Below are 21116 nucleotides of genomic sequence, written 5' to 3'. Positions count from 1 at the left end.
ATTAGTTTCATGGTTGAAATGTGAATACATCATAACATTCATCCATCTCTCCTCTTACTAAATCTTCTCTACCCTTGGACCTCATAAGGTTTATGGATCTATACTAACAATCTATAGGAGCCTTTTTTAATCATGTGCCCAATTCGTACCAAAAGGACCCAACCAAAAATCTAGAGACTCTATCACTCCACTAGTGAATCTCTTTCTCCCACTAGCTATTTCAACAGGTTTTGGCGTTTTTTTATTTGGTTTCAATTTCAAATTCTCATCCGATCTAGGAGATATGAAAGAATGACAAGTGCCAAAATCAATCACAAATTTTATTTTATTTTTGAAAATAATTCCATTTACCTTGAGGATCATTGATGCTTGTGTATGTGCATTACCCATTTTAACTCTTGCAAAGATGCATGTGCGTTTACCCAATTTGAGTACATATGATCAATTAAAATTAAATGAGATGGGATGTTATTTTACAAATGTTTATGTACAATTAAGTTGTAATGTCATCACTCAGAGGTTGATTTGTTTCAGCTTGTCGAAGATAATGGATGTGATTATTATTGTTATTTTTGTTTAAAGAAGAAAATTATGGGTTATGTTCCACTTTTGATTTGGTTAGGATTATTATGTTCTTGATTCTTTTGTTTTTGCATGGTCATAAATGTCACTTGAGTGGTTAATGTTTTCACCCTTTTAATTCCAATTGAGATTGTTGAGACAGTCCTTGTAATCACCCCTATGCATTTTTTTGAAATTGTATCATACCTCATTGGGCTTTACAGTTGTATTTTTTTATCACCGATTTGTGTTTTTCCCTCTTTGGGGTAGACCACTATAGGCCTTTTATGGGTCATTGTCATTTGTGTGTGTGGGTGTGTGTTTTTTGGTTTGTTGTTTTTTTTTTAAATTTAAAAAGTTTTTATTATATTTTTCTATAAAATTGTTTGTGTGCACGCAAATAGCCTGAAAGAGTAGGCATGTTTGCGCTCACGAATAGCCTGAATATTTAGGTATGTTGGTGATGTGAGTGAGTTATTGAATAAAATATTTTTGATTGATTATAAATAAGTGATTTCTATGTATTGTGAGTTTTTTTAATTTTTTATTTAGTAAAAATCTATAGTTATTGTTGGTAAAAATGTATGAAAAAAATGGTTTAGTATAGTATCGTTGATTTTGGTTTTTAGTATTTGAAATAATAATAATTATTATTGAAATTATATTATTATTACCACCATACCTTATCTCTTAAAAGTGACTCATGGAGCGTGCAGATCCTCAGACCTCTATGCTCAGTGCTCTCTCCTTCAGAGTTCAGACCACCTCTCATCTCCTACCCGCCCTCTCCCTCTGGTGCCTCGGCCGCCCTCTCCGTTGAAACTTGCGCCCTCTACCGGCTATGTCAGACATCCTCTTCTCCCGCCTACGCCCCTGCTTAACACCGCGTACGCTTAACATCGCCCTGCTTAACACCGCCTACGCCCCTGCTTACATTCACAGTTTACAACACTCAGTGCCCTGGTGGCCTGGCCCTTAGCCCAGCTTCAAGTTACTGGTGAACAGTCAGCATTGAGCAATACATTCGCAGTTTACATTGTATGACACTCAGGAGTCAAGCGCCCTAGCCAGCTTCGAGCTACTGGTGAGTCGTGATTCGTGAATGTTCAACGTTTTCTCAAGAAAATCAAGGGTTCAGTAACCAGTTTAGTGCTCACGAAAATACTTCTATTTTGTTCCTATTTTTAAGTAAACCAATACTTTTAACATGATGCTCACTACTCAATTTAAAAGGATTAATGCTTGAAGACATGCATCTTCGCACATTTCTAGCTTTCTAGCTCTTCATGAAGATATAATATTTTTATACATTGTCTTGTTGCACGGTAAAATAGACTCTTCTTTGTGCCCTCAAATTATATTATAGATGACTCAAGAGTTTGCCTTGATAAAATACACTAAAGGGCAGTTTTTCGTCAGCACCACTGGTTCAGTTTTCTCTAGGGTTCAGTAACCAGTTTTTTTAATATATATATATATATTTTTTCTTTAGATCCAAATTTTGCCTTGATAAAATATACACTAAAGGGGGCGACTTTTGAGAGCACTGATTGGAGTTAGAATTGAGCGTTTCTACGCTCTTCTCTGTAGCTGCCAGTGTTAGGAGTCTACAGTCCCATGGCAAACTTTGTCCAGTCAAGCATACTTAACATGCGTGGCTTTACAAAAAAGGACACACCTTCCGTATCCAAGAAGCGAAGACTTGGTAGTTCTGGGGAGCTCTCAAGTGGTCCTTCTGAAACAGGCACCCAAGTTGGAAGTTGTGAGGTAAAGCTTTTGTCTGAAGAGATTGAGGAGAATCGACGGGAGAAAGCTAGGAAGGATTGGAATCTAGCATAGGTAGGCATCTACAATTGGGCTTTTTTCGATGACAAGGTAGGCCATATATTTTTGCATTTTTTGTAGAGAAGTTCCCAAGTGTGGAAATCCTTTTGGTAAAGAAGGTTCAATACATATTCAAGTTAGTGCTTTGTTTGATCATGGTGGGACCAAAACGCATCAATTTGCTGCATATAAGTATAATCCTAATAAAGTTTTGGTTTCTAATACTTTGGAAATGAGTAAATATAAAATTGAATCAGCATTGCTTAGTTTGTTTTATGCTGCATATCACGTGGCAAAGGAACATCTCTCATTTTGTAAGTTTTCCAAAGTGTTGAAATTGCTAATTTTTAATGGTTGCTCTTGCCTTCCACGTGACGTTTATCACAATGATAAATCTTGTGCAATGTTTGTACAATATATTAGTGAGTCCTTATTAAGGTCAGAGCTAGAAAAGCTAAAAAAAGTCTCCATTTTTTAGCATGATGCTAAACGAATCGACCGACATAGGCACAAATCAAAATTTGATTGTTATGCATCATACCTAGAAAATTATGAGCATGAGACAATGTTCTTAGGACTTTTGGAGTTACAAAGTAGCACATCATCTTGCTTGTATGACTCTTGCATAGATTTCATGGTACAATGTGGCTTGGATTTGAATAAGCTTATATGTTTTGGGTCTGATGGTGCATCATCAATGGTTGGGCATCATAATGGGTTAGCGACCCACTTGAAAAGAGCTAATCCATTTATGACAAGAATCCATTGCATTGCACATAAGACTAGTTTATGTTTGGATGATACTGTAAAGGATTCTAGTATTGCACAAGAAATTGATGCTTGCTTGAATTCAACTGTTGCACTCTTTTCTAAAAGTTCTGTCAAGGAAAAAGATCTAGAAAGTCTACAAGATGAGTTTAATTGTGCTATTTTGCTCATAAGTCGCATGCACAAGGTAAGGTGGTTGAGTAGACAAATGGTTGTTAGAAAATTATGTGAGTCATATGAGGCACTCTTGGAGTTTACAAGAACTGAAAATGTTACTCTTTATTCACACGCTCTCAAGCTTTGAGTTCATGTACAATGTTCATTTTTTGGCTGATGTTCTAGATAGACTTGTAATTCTTAGCAAAGTATTTCAGCACACCTTTGTAGATGTGACCTCTATTGTTGGAATCATTATGAGGAAGATAAATGCACTAAAGTCATATTTTTTGTGGATCTTATAATTGATGTGAATGTATGTAATGAAGATCGACATGAGTTTTTCATTATTCCAAAGTACGGGCCTCTTGATGGTGGCCAACTTCATGCTCTACAAGCTTCCATTCGAGGGTCTATGTATAGGAGCATTCATATCCACAAGAAGCAGGATGGGTCTGATTTTCTTAATTGTATGTCATTTCAAACATCTTTTATTGAATTAGTAATAGCTAACTTGAAAGATCGTTTTTCTGATAATAGCATCTTATATTGCTTTAAGACATTGGCACCTTATAGTTTTCCTCCTAGTAAAGAGGTCTTTCAACAATTTGGGAATCGTAAAATTTTCATGCTTGCATCATTTTATGGAGTTAGAAAAAAGAATTGGGCAGGAGAGGAATTGGATTTTATAGTTCGAGATTTTGAGACAAAAAAGGAGTATCAAAGCTTTAAGTTTCAAGTTCCGAAGGAGTGGAAAGAATGGAGCCTTAGAGATACTTGGGTTGCTACTGGAAGAAATGAAACAATGAGAGAGAAATATCCTATGCTTTTAAAACTAGCTGGAAAGAATGGAGCCTTAGAGATACTTGGGTTGCTACTGGAAGAAATGAAACAATGAGAGAGAAATATCCTATGATTTTAAGACTAGCTGGAATAATATTGCTCCAATGCTATAGTATATCTTGTTGTTGAGAGAGGTTTTAATATATAGAATCTCATAAAGACCAAGATTCAAAATGTACTGAATACCAAAGTTGTAGTCGTTGATGAGAATATCTATTGAGGATCCCTATTCATTCAAGGATTTTGATTTTGCAGATGCAATAGATTTGTGGAAACGTGGAGCAAAAACAAGCAGACATCTTTATGGTGAAGGTGTTAGGTGGGCTTCACTATATGCACAATACTCAATTATTTTTCTATGCTATTTTATACAGCGTTTTGATTGTTTATTCTTTATTTGTAGGTCTTCGATTGGGTGAACAAATCTTGGAGGCTTTTTATCCCTTCACTCTACTTTTGTTCCTTGTTTTTTGGAAGTAGCTTTGTACATTTATTTTTGCATGTGTGTGTGTGTGTGTGTGTGTGTGTGTGTGTTTGCATGCACATGAATGTGTTTGTATTTGTGTATTTGTGTGAATGTGTATAGGTGGCTGTGAGGAAGCATTAATGTGTATAAGTGTGAGTGAGTGAGTGAGTGAGTGTGTGTGTGTGTGTGTGTGTGTTTGCATGCACATGAATGTGTTTGTATTTGTGTATTTGTGTGAATGTGTATAGGTGGCTGTGAGGAAGCATTAATGTGTATAAGTGTGAGTGAGTGATTTTAATGAATTTGTTTTTTTTGTGAGCATTGGTTTTGAATGTGTGTGTGTGTGTGTGGGGGGGAGGCTTTTGACATGTGTGTGTAGTCCATTTAATTAGTTATTTCACTTAATTGTGGCCAATGATGATAATCTCCTTTAACTCTTCTCTAATGAGAGTTAAGATTGGGTACGTTCCTGTAATATATCAATCTCTACGATTTTGACTTCTATCTCTTGTTTGTTCTCTCTCTCTCTCTCTCTCTCTCTCTCTCTCTCTCTCTCTCTCTCTCTCTCTCATAGTATATTAAGCTCATGCTTTTAACTCCTCTCTCTCTCTCTCTCTCTCTCTCTCTCTCTCTCATATCTTTTTGTCATTTTTCTAGTCTCTCTTTGATTTTTCAATCCATTTGTATATTTTTTCTTTTCTAGCTGTGGTGGGTGTGGTGTTAACACTCTTTGTTTTTCTTACTTTTGAGCTTGTAAATAAGAATCCTCTACCATGTGTGAGGCCAAAATAAATTAATAATCTTCATTATTTGCAAGGTTTATTGATGTTTTTTATAGTCCAGACTCCACACTTCAATTTAGTTGCCTATTTTTTGTAGTATTATGTGTCAACATGCATTGGACTCGCATTGGACTCTTGGAGGTATTCTCAATGGCTACAAAATGGAAAAGCGGGATGAAATTTGAGTTGGTCTTGACTATTGTGAGTGGTTATTTCATGCAAATAGCTTTGTTTGGCAACATACTAAAAGAGGATTACTTTTAGATTTGTGTTTTTTAAATGGTTTTTGGTCAACTAAGAGCTTCTCTTTTAAAAACCGAAATGATTATTGTTTTGGCTTTGAAAAACCAGCGTACTTAACATGACGCCATTTAAAAACCAGCCTATAATAGAAATCCCAACTTGAATTAGAAGTAGGGGGTTTTTTCACTTGCTTAAAAAATCAATTTTCGTGAGTACTTTCATGTTATTTGTTGATTCTGCACAATGCTTAAGGGTTGCTTTCATCTTGCATTTTTGTGTATATTTGTGTATCTTAATTATATATATATATATATATCTCATTGTCAAGGTAGCCTAGCATGCCTGGTTTCACCATTGATTGCTTGATCTTATTGATACAACAAGCGCATTCCTTTTCCTAGTATTGGATCATGCGACAGACTTCAAGGACAGCCTCCTGCATTAACTTTTGTAAGATTTCTCCCTCTAGCTTTTAAGGTATAAAGGTGTAAAAACCTTCCCTTCTATTCTTTATACCTCTAGCTTTTGAGGTATAAAGATGTAAGAACCTCCCCTTCTATTCTTGTAATTATTTTTCTCTCTGAAATAGAAGAAAGATCTTGTTTTATCCTATTTTGGCTTAGAGAGAGAAAATATCTAGAGAGAGATAATCCAAAATTAAGATATCTCTAGATATAAAAAACCTCCTAGTGTCTGAAATGGATTGCTCTAAAACAGAAGTTCAAAATGAACTTTTTAATGTGCATTTGAAATTAATTGAAAATGGTATAAAGGACCTTAGCCTAAGGATCTACATTGTCAGAAATTTTTGGATTATGGTCTAATTAAGGTTCCAATGGACCAACTAGATTAATCCAAGTGTTGGGATGAGATAAATTCAAGAGAATAAAAAAAATACCCAAAAATGAGTAAATGCTCACATAAGATGAAGAGTTGATTGAGTATAAGGTTTATTAGTTAAAAATTATGAGATATTACTAAAAAAATGAGATATTTTAGAATAATGATGCATTTTTGACACCTTGGTTAAGAAAAGGGGAACTCTTGAGGTAGGTGCCTATTTCACATGTGTGGAAGGGTTTTTAATTCAAAAAAATTATGATATTTTTATCTCTTGGATCAAACCAAATTAAAAAGGGAGCCAAACAAGTCCAAATCTTGTCCAAATTGATTCAAACAAACTTGACATGAAGGAAAGTGAACCTGTAACCACACACTTGAATAAATACAAAATCATTAAGCAACAACTGGTAGCCATTGGGAAAAAGGTAGAGGATAATGAGGCACTAGCAATGCTTCTAAAGAGGGTGGACAAAGGAGAATATGAGAACATTGTGGAAACCTTAAAGAATGTACTATAATTGAAGCTGCATAAGATAGAAGGAGCTCTACTAGAGCAAGAGACCAAGGTCAAAGAGAAGAAAGGGTTGGATCCAACAACTAGAGAGGAAAAAGCACTCTACCCGAGGAGGATTCGAGAACAAGAGCGAGGAAGAGGCAAGGGAGAAGGAAGGACCTTCCCTTGCCACAACTGTGGGAAGCTAGAACACATGGCTAGAGACTGCTATACAGCAAACCCAATGAAGAAGGATTGACATCGACAAACTTCATGGAGACTCCTAATAAAAGAAGAGGAGTCAGGATATCTTTTCTGAGAGAGAAAGAGAGAGAAATCCCACAACCCAATGTAACCTGCCCCAACAAAGTAAAACCACCTTCTTTGAGCCACCGATAATGTAGGCCATGTGGTAGATGTATGTGTGAGCACTTTAGTTTAGGTCACGGGCACTTGTAGTAGCCTTGGTCATAGAGAGAGAGTGTCAAGGACTTTGAGTTAGAGACTCGAGGCACTGGTCGCTCGCAGGCTACCAAGTAAGAGGAAAACTTGGTATAGGGTCTAGGTGTGCTAGAATTATTCACTTGAGGGGAGGTGTTGAAATATGCAAGTGAATGGTGTGTGCGGGAACAAGCCCTTAGCAAGAGATTGTAAATCTATAATTGAGTGTGGGTAGCAGTGAAAAGGTGAGAGGTATCTATTGATGAGAGAATCAAGGGTAGCATGAGTGAATATAGGGGTGTGGAAAGATTCTAGGAAAAGGTGCTCCTAGACGTAGGGGAGGTGGCACAAATCAAGGAGAAATTAGTGGGATTAGATGCTTGGCATCTTTTGGATGTACAACCTATAAATTGAGGCATTGGCCTAATGAGAAATTGCTGGTTTTTGACTATCCATGCCTACATTAAGCTATTAGTTTAATTGCTCACTAATCTCATCTTAATCATCATCTAATCACTTGCTAATTATGTTGACTCTTGCATTTGATCCACCATAGCTCATCACATTGCTGTAAATTTAAGATGTACATTTTTGGCATATCATGGGTATGTGAAACATTTAGGGTCTACTGTTTTACATTGAAGTACAAAAATAATGTGCCAAAGCAATAATGTTGTGCTTGTGATAATAATGTGAGATACTTTTTTTCTTCCCTCATTACCAACTATAAAGACAACTATAATTTGTGTCCATGGATGCCTTCCGATGTGCCAAATGTGTTGTGACCTTTAAAAATGATAAGAGAGAGGTTGTATTAAAATGTCATGTAGGTTGTAGTGATAGTAATTGTATTGTGTCCAGAGTCTATGCCACTAACCTTAAACTCTAAATTTCATTTGAAGGGCTCATCTAAAATCTTCATTTCTATTTGAAGGTAGTGGAAGCTCACAATACTAATTTTCTCAAACCTTAGCCTTTATTTTGAAGGAAAATGTTTTTCTACCTTTCTTCTAAAGACCCTCTCAAAAGAACAGTGTAGCCTTTAAATTATATGACCTCAAAAATAATTGGAGACAATGGACACATTATCTTTTGTTTTTCTCCTTCTTCTTATGATCATAATTTGATTAAAATAAATGAGAGAATGATCTTTTTTTAAAACATAAATGGCATATGTCAAAAAGAGACCCTAGTATGCCTAGTGTAATTGCTACATAGGTATTATTCAATGCTTGGAAAAAACATTTTTTCCAATCAATGGTGATCTCCTTATAACATACCTGTTGTCATGGACATGACTCACTATTTATATGCATGCTAGTACCTTAATGGCTTATCATGGTGGTGGGTAACCTTCTTCCTTTTGAGTACAAAAAAGTGATGTATGTGCAAATAAGGCCATGTTGTAATAGCAATAATGCTATGCCAATAACAATGATGCAGGTATCTCAAGAAGATGGATAAAGAAGTGTAGGACAATTTCATAAGGTCTTGGGAGAAAAGCTAACGATTTTTGTCAAATGCCTATAACAATGATACATGCATGTGCCTTGATGACTTGTCATCATGGGTATTTTGTGCCCACAACAATGATGTATGTTCCTCAACAGAGAAGGATATAGAAGTGTGGGACAACTTTGATAAAGTATTTGGAGAAAAGGTAAAATTTCTAAGATTTTTTTAAAAACGTGTATAGAAATGATACATGCATATACCTTGATGGCTTATCATGGGGTAATCTTCTTACTTTTGAGTACAAAGTAATGTATGTGAAAATAAAATCCATGTAAAAATAGTAATAATGTTGTGTCTACAACAATGACGCATCAAAGATATACAATGAAATGTGGGACAACTTTGATAAAGTCTTCCTATGAGAAAGAAATTCCAAACTCGTGTTAGTCATAATAACACTTTTGTTTCCTATTTTATAACTAGTTAGCATTGGCTATAACATAGAAGATAATGATGCCATATTAATTTCTTACGTAAAACCTAAATATACTAGAAAATGAGAAACCCGACATTAAAGAAGAGGTGGCATTTTGATACCCACAAGAGATGGAAAAAGTGTCACTAAAACTTTCATGATGTCTAGCCTTCGGCTTCAAGCTTGTTGTTGAAGGTAAAACATCTTTAATAGAATAAAACTTACATTGGTTGAATACTATTTAAGATATTGCTGCATGTCATTACTATGAAAAGGACACCCCTTTGAAGTTGCCCCAACCCTTAGGACTGGCCAGCTGCATGTCTTTACTACCAAAAGGACACCCCTTTAAATTTGTGCAGGACTGAGTCCCCGACTCTTGGCCAACTTGATAAAGAAGTGTGGGGGACAACTTGATAAAGTCTTTGGAGAAAAGGTAATTTTTCTAAGATTTTTGTAAAATGTGTATGGCAATGATACATGCATGTATCTTAAAGGCTTATCATGGGTAACCTTCTTACTTTTGAGTACAAAGTAATGTATGTGAAAATAAAATCCATGTAAAAACAGCAATAATGTTGTTCCCACAACAATGATGCATCAAAGATCGACAATGAAATGTGGGACAACTTTGATAAAGTCTTTAGAGAAAAGATTAAGATTTTTGCTAAGCGATAATTCCTTCCTATGAGAAAGAAAATTCAAAACTCGTGTTGGTCACAACAACACTTTTGTTTCTTATTTTCTAACTAATTAGCATCGGCTATAAGATAGAAGATGATGATGCCATATTAATTTCTATGTAGAACCTAAATATATTAGAAAATAAGAAATCCAACATTAAAGAAAAGGTGGCATTTTGATATCCACGAGAGATGGCCAAAGTGCCACTTAAACTTTCATGAAGTCTAGCCTTCCGCTTCAAATTGAAGGCCTACTTGTTGTTGAGGGTAACACATCTTTAATAGAACAAAACTTACATTGGTTGAATATCATTTAGTATATTATTGCATGTTGCTACTACGAAATGGACACCCCTTTGAAGTTGCAGCAACCCTCGACTGGCAAGCTGCATGTCTTAACTACGAAAAAGACACCCCACCCCTTCTTTAAAGTTGTGCAGCTGAGTCCGACTGTTGGCCAACAAGAAGCTAAGCAATGTAAGCTTTCAGTGGCTCTATGTTCTTGGTTGGGCCTAGTTATTCTTTCTCTTATTTTTATTACATAAGGGTCCGGTATACCCTTCTTACAAACACACACAAACACACAGAATAGTCATTCTTTCTCAGATCGGTCTAATGAGTTTTTGTCTCTTGAGCCTTTAAATCGTATGAGACGCCTCTCATACGAGCGTGCTCGTTCTCAGAAACGAACGTTCTCGTTCTCGTCTCTAAAAACAAAAACAAAAAGAGGCGTCTCACTCTTGAGCCTTTAAATCGTATGAGAGGCCTGAGACGCCTCTCGGTATACTACTATCTGAGTAATTCTCACGCACGTCTGTTTTATTATATCTTGCATGTGGTGATCTGATCTTCGTCGACTTGCTTGGTTTGCAGATTTGAAACAGGCGCTTCCGCGTGCAATTCTCTCTCTCTCTCTCTCTCTCTCTCTCAACCCCCGAAATGGACAAGCTCTCCGTGAAATGCTACCTGGGAAGGTGGATCTGCGCGGCATAACGATTCCCACGGTTGAGTGCTCGTTCTCTTGGAGTACGCACACCGACAGCCAGCTCTTGAAGGAGATCGTGGACTCCTTGCAAACGGGAGAGGGTCGTATGCGGCCGACGTCTTGTGCAAGCCGGATGCCATCCTGCTAGCCAGCTGCACGGCCTAGCTCTTACTGATCGTGATCAACTTGTTGTAGCAGAGGATGGGGATGGTGTTGATGAGGTCACCTTGCATGTACTCCTTCTTGAACGAGTAGAGGTCGTCGACCCAATAGACGTGAAAGACGGTGCCGTCTTTCAAGCTGCGGATTAGAGGGCGGTTGACCGTCTCTTCGTCGAACTCCGCTCCTTGAGCGTACTCCATCCCCAAGTCGGTAGTACTGAAGCCGCCGGAATCTGCCCGTATGCGCTTGTACGACTCCACGTCATGAAGGCCTCCGGCGTGGCGCAACGAACTCCTTTCTAGAAGGAGCACATGCAAGGCGACCTCATCGGATCACGATCAGTAACGCCCCATCAGCAGCTCACTCTCCTCCTCCCTCTGCTTCAGAGCTGATGCAGGAGGCCGTCCCTGAAGTCCGCCGCATGATCGAGGACCAGTAAAAGGAATGTGCTCGTTGTATCAACGAGATCCAGCAGTCGAGGGTACTCATGGCCAAACCAGGGATGCTAGGATACCTTGACAACGTTGGGTTCTGGATGGCAGGCAACCTCCATTGGAGCCTTGTTACTGCACGATACGATGGATAGAAACACTAAGCACCCACGATATGGTCGCTAGGAACACTAAGCACCCATGATGCCAAATAAAATTGTCTTGTAATAATAACCAATAAGAAAACCATGGGCTTTCATAATATATGGCGGAATTGATTGATCTTGCAGTTTACTAATGTGGTATAAAAAGTTCTTGCAATTAGAAAGGCTTACATTTCCATTTTGTTTTCTTGGTTGTATCGTTAGCTAAATTTGAAATGGGTTTATTATTTACCTCCCCTTCCCTCTAATCCCCCACCAAACCATAGATTTGAAAGGTGACCCCATAAATTCCATTAGGGCCAAAAACGGCTAGAAAAGGGCTGTTTGTTAATCTAAGGATTAAGAAATTGTCCAATTGTGAATTGACACGTATACAAAAGTATGGCATTCTTGTCTCCTCCAAATGTTTTCTTAACGGTTCTATTTTAGTGGCGAACGGCTAAAACGGCTAAATTTAGACGTTTACGATGGTTAACATTAAAGTTTGGGTCCAAAATAGTGACATCTTGTTCCATTTTTTATTTCAAAAAATCAAGCATGAAGATACGAAATCCTCTTTTCAGGCCTCGAAAACAACGCTATTAATGACAAAACACCAAATTTTTTCAGACGTCTACTTTCTACCTTCCCTTCATTTTGGCATATGGTTTATTCTCCTTTCTTTGCACTTTCAAAAGATTCACTATTCAAAAGATTCACTATTCAAAAGATTTACTATTTTTCTCTTATCTGTGAGCTTCTATGGTGTCCTCACGTCGTCCTTCTCATAATATAACTTCTTGTGATTTTCATAACACGAGAGAAGATGGTGTTTGGAAACCCATGTCTTTCCGTGTGAATGATTGGGTAACAATGCTTCCCTCTTGCAAAGGTGCCCACAGGGTGAAAAGAACCAAGCGAAATGAAGTGAAATCCCATTGGAAAGGTCGTGTTCTTGCATTCAAAGTGACTGACAATGGCTGGCTTGCAAAAGTTCAACATGTCTACATGGCCAAAGACATGGTGTTGAACTTAGATGAACATCCAATTCTCCATTCTTACTGTAATTCAACAAACCTTTATCTATTTGATACAACACAATATTTCTCTTTCTGATATATTTATTGTTTGTTTCATTTCAGTTATCTTTCCGTCAACAGCTGTGGAGTGGCAGCCTGTTGAGAGCTTAAGTGGCACATTCAATGCAATTCACAAGGGGATTGTAGATGTCATGTACGCAGACAAACCACCTTCATTTTACAAATCAGTGGATTTATTTGTGTATTTTGCAGAATACAGGGTTCCATCAAGAGAAGGTGTTCATGGAGAATTATATGACATACCTATTCCCACAATAATGTCACTAGAATGGGAAGTTCTTGATCCAACCATAATAAGCTTCAAATCCAAAATCAAAGATGATATTCTTAAAGCAATGTCTCCTGGAAGGATTTCAAGAAGGATTAAACTTCAATGGTTCTTGCCTATACATGTCTTTGTGGCATGTTTCAAAACAATGGAATTGGAGAGGACAAGAACGATGTGGCTTAATAGAAGACTATCTCTGACTGATCTGGACACTGTACTTGGAGAAGGATGGAGTACCAAGAAAAATTTTCATATGGGGGACAATATCAGTTGTAGAGTAAGCCCAAATTCTTTGTCCATCTCATACCAACTGTGTCGCCAATCCCTAGTTTTGGGCTATGACTATAGGAGATGGAAAAGCAAGCTTGGTAGTTGGGTCCCTTTGGATTCTGAAGAGAATTGTCCAGAGTTTGAATTTAACATCATAGTCCATCCATTCATAGATCCCAGGAAACTCATAGTAACATCAAACTGGCGACTACAACATGTTAGAGAGTCGCTTGAGTTTCTGGACGAAATATCACCTGAATATAGATTCAAAGTAGATGATATTGTTGTCCGTACAAGGATGGAGAGTGTAACTTCATGCATCACATGTCTCCCCCCAAAAAAAGTTGTATTTGAGCCACTTGCAAGGGCAAGTTTGTATAGTTGAAAAGGATTTCTCCAATAATGTAATCAATATATTCTGCTAGATTTCGTCTTGACTTCTTCACAAAATTGGTTAACAAATTGTTCGCGACACAAAACAAGGTTTAACAGTTGAATATCAAATTATTGCTACTGAATTTAAGTACAGAAAATTGTCCCAAAGAGGGTGTGTTCATATGGACAAAATGAACAAAACAAAATCCAATATGTGGAATTACTCTACAAAATCAACTTTCCTTTTGGCATGAGATGACCCTGCATCTTTAGAGAATCTTTCTCTCTTCTGTTTGCTTCGATCAAATTTTGCTGATTGAGGTTCAAGTTCTGGAGTTTTCAGCACTTGAGATGTTGGAGAGGAAGACTTTAGAGTGAATTCCCCTCTAATGGTGGTAAGTTGGGCTCCTCTCTGAGATCTTCACGTGTTGGCGAGGGAGATTTGGCAGTGCGGTCTGGTTTTGGAGAAGGTTCTTTGGAGGTTGGCCTTGGAGACTTGGCAGTCTTCTTGGGGAACATGAACAAGAAATTTAATGGAGAGCCAACATTTGCCCTCTTACTACCTTTGTTGGACAAACGACGCTTCTGAATTTTAAATTTGGCGAGGGAGATTTGGCAGTGCGGTCTGGTTTTGGAGAAGGTTCTTTGGAGGTTGGCCTTGGAGACTTGGCAGTCTTCTTGGGGAACATGAACAAGAAATTTAATGGAGAGCCAACATTTGCCCTCTTACTACCTTTGTTGGACAAACGACGCTTCTGAATTTTAAATTTCACTGGTGAGTGAAAAGGAAGACCTTTAGTAGCACTCCTCTCTTTGACAGGGGTCTTCTCTTTGATAGGTGTCTTCTCTTGAGCTGGAGAAGAGCTCTTCTCTTTGGTAGGAGGACTAGGGATTTTCTCTTTGATAGGTGTCTTCCCTTGAGCTGGTGAAGAGCTGGTGATGAGCTGGTGAAGAGCTCATCCCTTTGGCAGGAGGGCTAGGGGTCTTCTCTTTAGCAAGTGGGCTAGGGCTCTTCTCTTTAGCAGGAGGGATAGGGATCTTCTCTGTAGCCTGAGGGATCTTTCCTTTAGAATGGCTCTTCTCTTTAGAATGGCTCTTTCTCCCCTTGGAAGATCTGCTCTTAGTAGGGCTCTTCTTTCTCTTCTTCTTCTCTTTGGCAGAGGTCTTTTCCTTCTGGAATGAGTCATCCTTGTCTTTGCTTTCCTTCTTCTCCCTTTTCCTTTTCTTTGAAGTTGTATCCTTGGCTCCTTTATTAGGTGGAAAGGGAGAATCAGGATCATATGGATTGATGGATCTGCTCAAAACCATGGACACTGCCTTCTCCCTTACCCAACTTACCCAAGAATCTGGATACTCATGCAACTAAGACAAAAGAAAATAAGAAAGTAAGAAAACAGGTCACTAAATGTATTCACTAAATCAATCAATGGTTTTCATTCATGAACTTACAAGAAGTGTTGTCATTCTAAATCTTGACTCAAGAAATCTCCAAGCATTAGCAAGAACCATCCATCCACAAGATGTTGAGTCTTTCTGCAAAGGAACTTCCTGATTGAAGTACTTAAAATCTTCAAGTTTGTAGTCTACATAGGTAGAAGCTAGAAAACTCAAGATAAGTTTGGCAGCACTGCAAACATAAAATTTAAATTTTGAGGGTCAACCAAATAATTGAAATCATGCAAGAAATTTGAGGGTCAACCCATGGAAAAGTTGATTCTTACATTTTCCTTCTCCCATGGATGGATGCCAAAGAGTTCATAAAGATCACATCTCTATCCAATAGATTGATGATAATAAGACTCCAATGGCCTCTGTGATAATATGAATACTGAAATTAGTTATGAATACTATCATGTCTATAATAGGCAAAAGGTAATTGAGTATGAGTCTTACACTTCAACATAAGGGTACACAATGTAATTGCAGGTAAGCATATCAAAGTTTTTGAGAAAACTTGAAAGATCCCCTTGCCTATTGAAAAGGCACTGTGTAACAAGGGGATCACGAATTGTCACTTGCACATCCATTGATTCATGAAGATCCCTCATAAGACATCTGGAGACACAAACAAAACATGTCAACAAAATATGGAGTCTGAGAAATTCATCAAGAAAACAAAAGCAAATCCACACAAACCTCAGACAGATGAAGAGGACTGTGTCAGATATCTCAATATTAGGATTCACAAGCATGCTTGTGTCCTCAGGGGCAATGTCACAATACACCTCATCCTCTCCAGGCATGGACACATCCATTTGACCTATCACATTCTGATAAAGCTCTGAATTGGATGAATGGAGAATTTCAGCTTGCTGAGAAAGAATGGCATCCTCTGAAATCTTCTCCTGCTCTCTCTCTCTTTTTCAACTTCTTCTTTGATATCCTGAGCTTTTCTTGTATCATAAGGATGAGAAATATCTTCAATAATAACAGATTGCTTGGGTTGCCTTGCTGGAGGGATATTAAGAATTTCAAAAGCTCTCATATCTTGACTTGGAATAGGCTCCAAAGCTTTGTCAAACTTATATCTAAGTCTGGACACAAGCACAAAATCTTTGCTCATAAGAGTGATCCTATGAGCAAATGCAGCAGCAATGTAGCCATCATTCATAAAGTCGATTAAAAAATCTTCAGCACAGCCTCTTGAAGACACATGAGGGCCTCGGTCTCCCATCGAACTTTCTGAAGATTTGTGTTTCTCATTTTGCCAACTAACCTTTCTGATATGTCCCTGACAACCCGAGTAAGGATGAGAAGACTTGTAGATTTCTGTGCTGCTCTTATCTCTCTTAAGGACCTCACCTGATAATTCAATCTTTTCTTGTTTGGAAGGTCCTGGCTTGTCTTCAGCTTTTCCAGTCTCCAATGGTGGGTAGACTTTCCTTGCAGTCTGCTTTGTCCTTGCCATTGAGCTTAAAAAAAGAGACGAGATGAAGCGATTTGTACAATAGAACAAAGAAATGAGGTAGCCCGAACGAAGCGATAGAGCGAATCCAAAGATAATGGAAAGTGATAATCGCTTGATTCGGGCAGGAAATAAAAAATGTAGAAAACCCGAACGAAGCGAAGAGGAGAATCCAAGAATCTCGGATGAGTGTAATCGCTTAATTCGGGCAGGAAATAAAGAAAACTAGAAGCAGCGATGAGGAAAATCCAAGGACTTCAGATGAGCGTAATCGCTTGATTCGGGCAGGGAATTGTGAAATCACTTGATATGGGAAAAGTAGGTTTGGGATATAAAAGGTACCCTGCTTTCGCTTGATACAGTGTCGGAGAAAAATATGAATATTTTCAACAAAATTAACTTTTTATACCTCCGATATGTCGTACAAAGTACCGTTGGGAACACGTGTTATGTAATCATTATTACCACGTGGCATAAACGGTCACTATTTAATGTGTTTTAATCACGCAACATATATTTTTCAAAACTCACATTCAATTTTTTTCCCCAGTTTTGGACCACTTATTTGCATCAAATCAAGCTGTGCACCGTATTCTCTTCCTAGCCCTATTTTGCAAAACTCAAAATTTATTTCGAGACCTTGGAATTGTCAAAGCCCGCACCAAGCGATAGAGGCATTCCAATTTTTTTAGACCTTTCATTTTCGCTTCGTTCTGGCTCATCAGATTTTTTCAGGCATTTTTCTCAAATATCTCAATAAGTAAAGGTGTTGCGGGTCGACATGAACTTGTTGAAGAAAGCCCAAGTGAGAAACTCTTGAATGCTATTTTGCAAGATGGTCATGATATGAAGATATACGTTGATATACGTTGATGCAGTGGAGATTTTCAATCCAAGGTTTTCTCTTTCAGATGTTTTGTTGAAGCTAAAGGACATTCTTGAAGATGAGTACAAGCAATTTGAAATGTCAATTCAAGCTCATTGTTTTCGTATCGGAGACCATGATTTTTGTCACCTTACAGATTTTACACAACTATCTGTGGAGAAGGCCAAAGTAACAAAGAGGTTCAGTAGATTTTCAAATAGAACCTCTTTCACATGCCCTTCATTTATTTCTTGTCCAATCCATAAAAAGCATTGCAACCTTGTCCCCAAGGATGTCTCCTTTCTTTTCTTCCTATTTTTGAAAGCAGAAATACAGGATAAAGAGCAACAACCAGAAATTGATGCAGAGAATGAGGAAGAAAACTTCAATGTCACCACAGTATCAAAGTTAGAGAAATGTGAGATTTTAGAAGAGGAAGAAATTGATGTTCAAGCTGAGGAGAGAGAAAGTGCCAATCTTGATGTTGCAGAATTTAGGGCTTCCACTATTACTGAAGAGCCCTCAGAGGAAGCAAGCATATCTGAATCCTCTGTTACTCTTCCAAACCTTCCTTTCTTCTATATCAATGAGAAAGATTTTATTCCTCTTTCCTATCTTCAATGTCTCTTCAATATCAGAGAAGACTACTGTATTGCAGCAATTTCAGAAGCTTGTGAAGTGGTCAAAGACTTTATTGATACAGAAGTAGAGCCAAAGGAAGAGTTTTTGGCACTTGATTTGCAAACATCTGACAACTCATTTATCCCTGCTAATGATGCACTTGCCTTGTGCCTTAAAAAAATGGAAGAGGGGAAACCTTCCTTGAGTGATGAGGATTTTGAGAACAGGCTTATTGAGTTGGGTATTGAGTCTTTGGCAGAGATTTCAAGCTTCAGGCAGATTCTGATAAAGTGGAAAGGGTTGGCTCATGCAACTTGATGAAAGACAAAGTAGTCATTGAGGATGAGTTGCAGAAGGTAGCTTCCATTTAATCTTTTGTTAAATGTTATTGTGATTGTAATTTTTTTTAATTGAGGTTTTTGTCTTGCAGATTGAATTGCTTGATAAGGATGATTTTCTGGGAAGAGCTAGAGGCAGCAGAGTGAAATCTACAGAAACTAGGTCAAGAAGGCCTTCATCTGCTCTCATGCACTACTTGCCTACATTGGATAAGGCTGTGTTCTGTGCATTCCACATGAACTTCTCTGAAGATGCTGAGTTGCCAATATTTGCCTTGAAGGTGTTGTCAAGGTTCATGGGATATACTCCCCTTCAAATAAATGCTAACAAGGTTTTGCTTCTGGAGAGAGCTGCTGCTCTTAGAATCTTTGGATATGCTGCAGGTTTCAATGCCTCAAGAGCAGGATACTTTTTTTGCTACTCTAGCTATGCAGCTGCAGCTGAGGTGTCAAATATCAATCTTCTTGGAGGTTATAGAAGGAGAAAATTTTTGAGATACAGAGGTGACATGCCAAGTAGTCCCAAGAGAATCAAATACTAATGTACACAATATTTTGCAAGGACTGATTTTATTTCAGTAAATATTTTGTTAGAGGTACAAATGTGTTAGTAATCATTAGTCTCTTTCTTGAGGTGTTGGTGTAGTTTCAGATTGCTGGGTCTTTGATCTCATCCTTTGTAATTGCCTCCTGTAGAACCAATTGAATAATTCGTTTAGTGCATTGCTTCTTCTTTGTCCACCTCCTCCTCTTCGGGTACATCTAAAAAAGGAAGTTCTCGCTTGATAATGAGACTTTTCCATTCCTTGTGTATTCCATGTTGCAAGTGGTCCTTCTGTAGCAAAATATGGTCCATGCAAGTAAAGAATATGCTACAAAGATAATTTTTGTTAGTACATTTAAGAAAGTACAAGTAATAAGTTTGGACACACCAATTTATAACTGTTTTGTTAAGTCTGAACACTCACCAAGTAATAAGTTATGTCTTTTTCTCCCCAGGCATCTATGATAGCTTTGATCAAAAGCTTTATTGCTTTTTTGAAATCATCTGCATAAGTATTTGAACCAACTTGTTGTCTAAGGACTTTGAAAAAATTGTCGAGTTTTTTCCAAACTTCCATACGTTTGTTGGCTACATCTGGTCTACTTTTGACATTTGTGGTGATGACACATAGCTGTTTCCAACAGTTCCACATTGCGTTGACTTGTTTGGTGTCATGGTTGCTCAAAAATCTTCTCGCTTTTGCTCCTCCCATTGAAACATCTTGCAGAACATCACCTGTACCTCCAGAAAGAACAGGATCTTTTTTAAGATGCACTTCCCCACCATGAAAACCCATTTGAGAGAGCAAGGCTTCGCACTTTTCTATGCACTCATCTGCAAGTTTAGTCAGCTTAATAGAATATGCATAGTCCAGATGAAGTCTGAGCAATTTGTCCAAGATTCTTATCTCTGCATGCAATGTACATATATGCACATTTTTCAAATGTATTGGTAGAATTGGATCCCATATTTTAAGAGAAGTTGAATAATCGACGACATTCACATTATTTCTGGATGGTGGTTTTCCAATCTCATTTTCTGCAAGCCATTCTCTTGTCCCTGTGCTTGCCATGCAATACAGACATGGATATTTGGTATTTGCTCCTCCACATACACCAAACATACACTTCAACGCCTTGAGGTCGGCACTCAAATGCCATTCCACAATGAAATCACCTATGTCGTCAACATGAAGGTGTTCACCTGTATTTTGGCTCTGAATAACTGAAGGAATGTCTGTTTGTGAGAAGAGCCACTTTAATGTTTCATGACTCTCTACTAGTACCTGAGCTGATCCAATCCACCATAGCTCCATTTCTGATTGAGTTTTGTGGTATGGAGAATCAAGCTTACCTTGACTATAGTCCAATGCTTTATTCATTAGGGATATAGATATTCTTTCCATTTTTTGATATTTTTGGATTTGAGCTTCATCTAATTTTAAAACAAATACAAGTTTTCCTTCACAATCTATTTCCCTTATGTTGTAATACCTCACCATAAAAGATTGGACTTTTCTAATGTTCATCCAAATATTATTATAAACGTTGTATTCAAAAGATGATTTTTTTTTTGTCTCTCATATGGCATTATTCCCTCAATATGGAAATACTCTCCGAAATGTTTAGAAATTTCCTGATTTAACAGAGTTCTGTATTTTCCAACATTGTGAGGTCTAGGCAACCCAAAAGCTTTGATTTTGTAATACTTAAGGACCCTGAACCAGGTTTTAGAGATGGCTCTGTATCCCTTTCTACTCACTCCCACTGTGTCACAAACTTCTTGCATTTGGGAAGGCTGGACTAATAAGTCCATATCTTTTAAAAGATGTTGAAAGACCAGTTTTTTTTTAGTTTGATTTTCAGGAAGTTCTAAAAGTTTAAGGATATCCGACCTATTCATAAGCTCATTCAAAAATCTTACCCTTTCCTGAGCATTAGACATGTCAAATCCTAGAAGGTTAGTAACATGATCTCTTACAAGTTTTAACCTTTTTTTTCTTTGTCCAGATCTCTCTGTTAAGTTAACTACATCCCGCATTCGTTTTACTCGTGCTCTTAATCCTATTGGAGTTTC

At 37.7% G+C, this 21116-nt stretch overlaps 1 long non-coding RNA gene across 7 annotated transcripts; it reads left to right on the top strand.

Moving 5' to 3' along the window:
* Nucleotides 1-1269: 1269 nt before the first annotated feature.
* On the top strand, nt 1270-11873 carry LOC147636826 (uncharacterized). Of its 7 annotated transcripts, XR_015266265.1 has the most exons (6): nt 1270-1645; nt 4408-4471; nt 4556-5601; nt 8864-9080; nt 9713-9786; nt 10402-11873. It is a non-coding gene; the product is annotated as an uncharacterized LOC147636826 (long non-coding RNA). The 7 variants fall into 7 exon arrangements; XR_015266264.1 differs by having other exon boundaries at nt 9713-11873; XR_015266266.1 differs by lacking the exon at nt 8864-9080 and having other exon boundaries at nt 4556-6093; nt 10907-11873.
* The last annotated feature ends 9243 nt before the right edge of the window (nt 11874-21116 follow it).

This window comes from Cibotium barometz, chromosome 7 (assembly GCF_041138505.1).
Source record: "Cibotium barometz isolate CiBa-2024 chromosome 7, ASM4113850v1, whole genome shotgun sequence".
Classification (NCBI taxonomy): Eukaryota; Viridiplantae; Streptophyta; class Polypodiopsida; order Cyatheales; family Cibotiaceae; genus Cibotium; species Cibotium barometz.
This window is presented reverse-complemented; position numbering and strand designations above follow the sequence as displayed.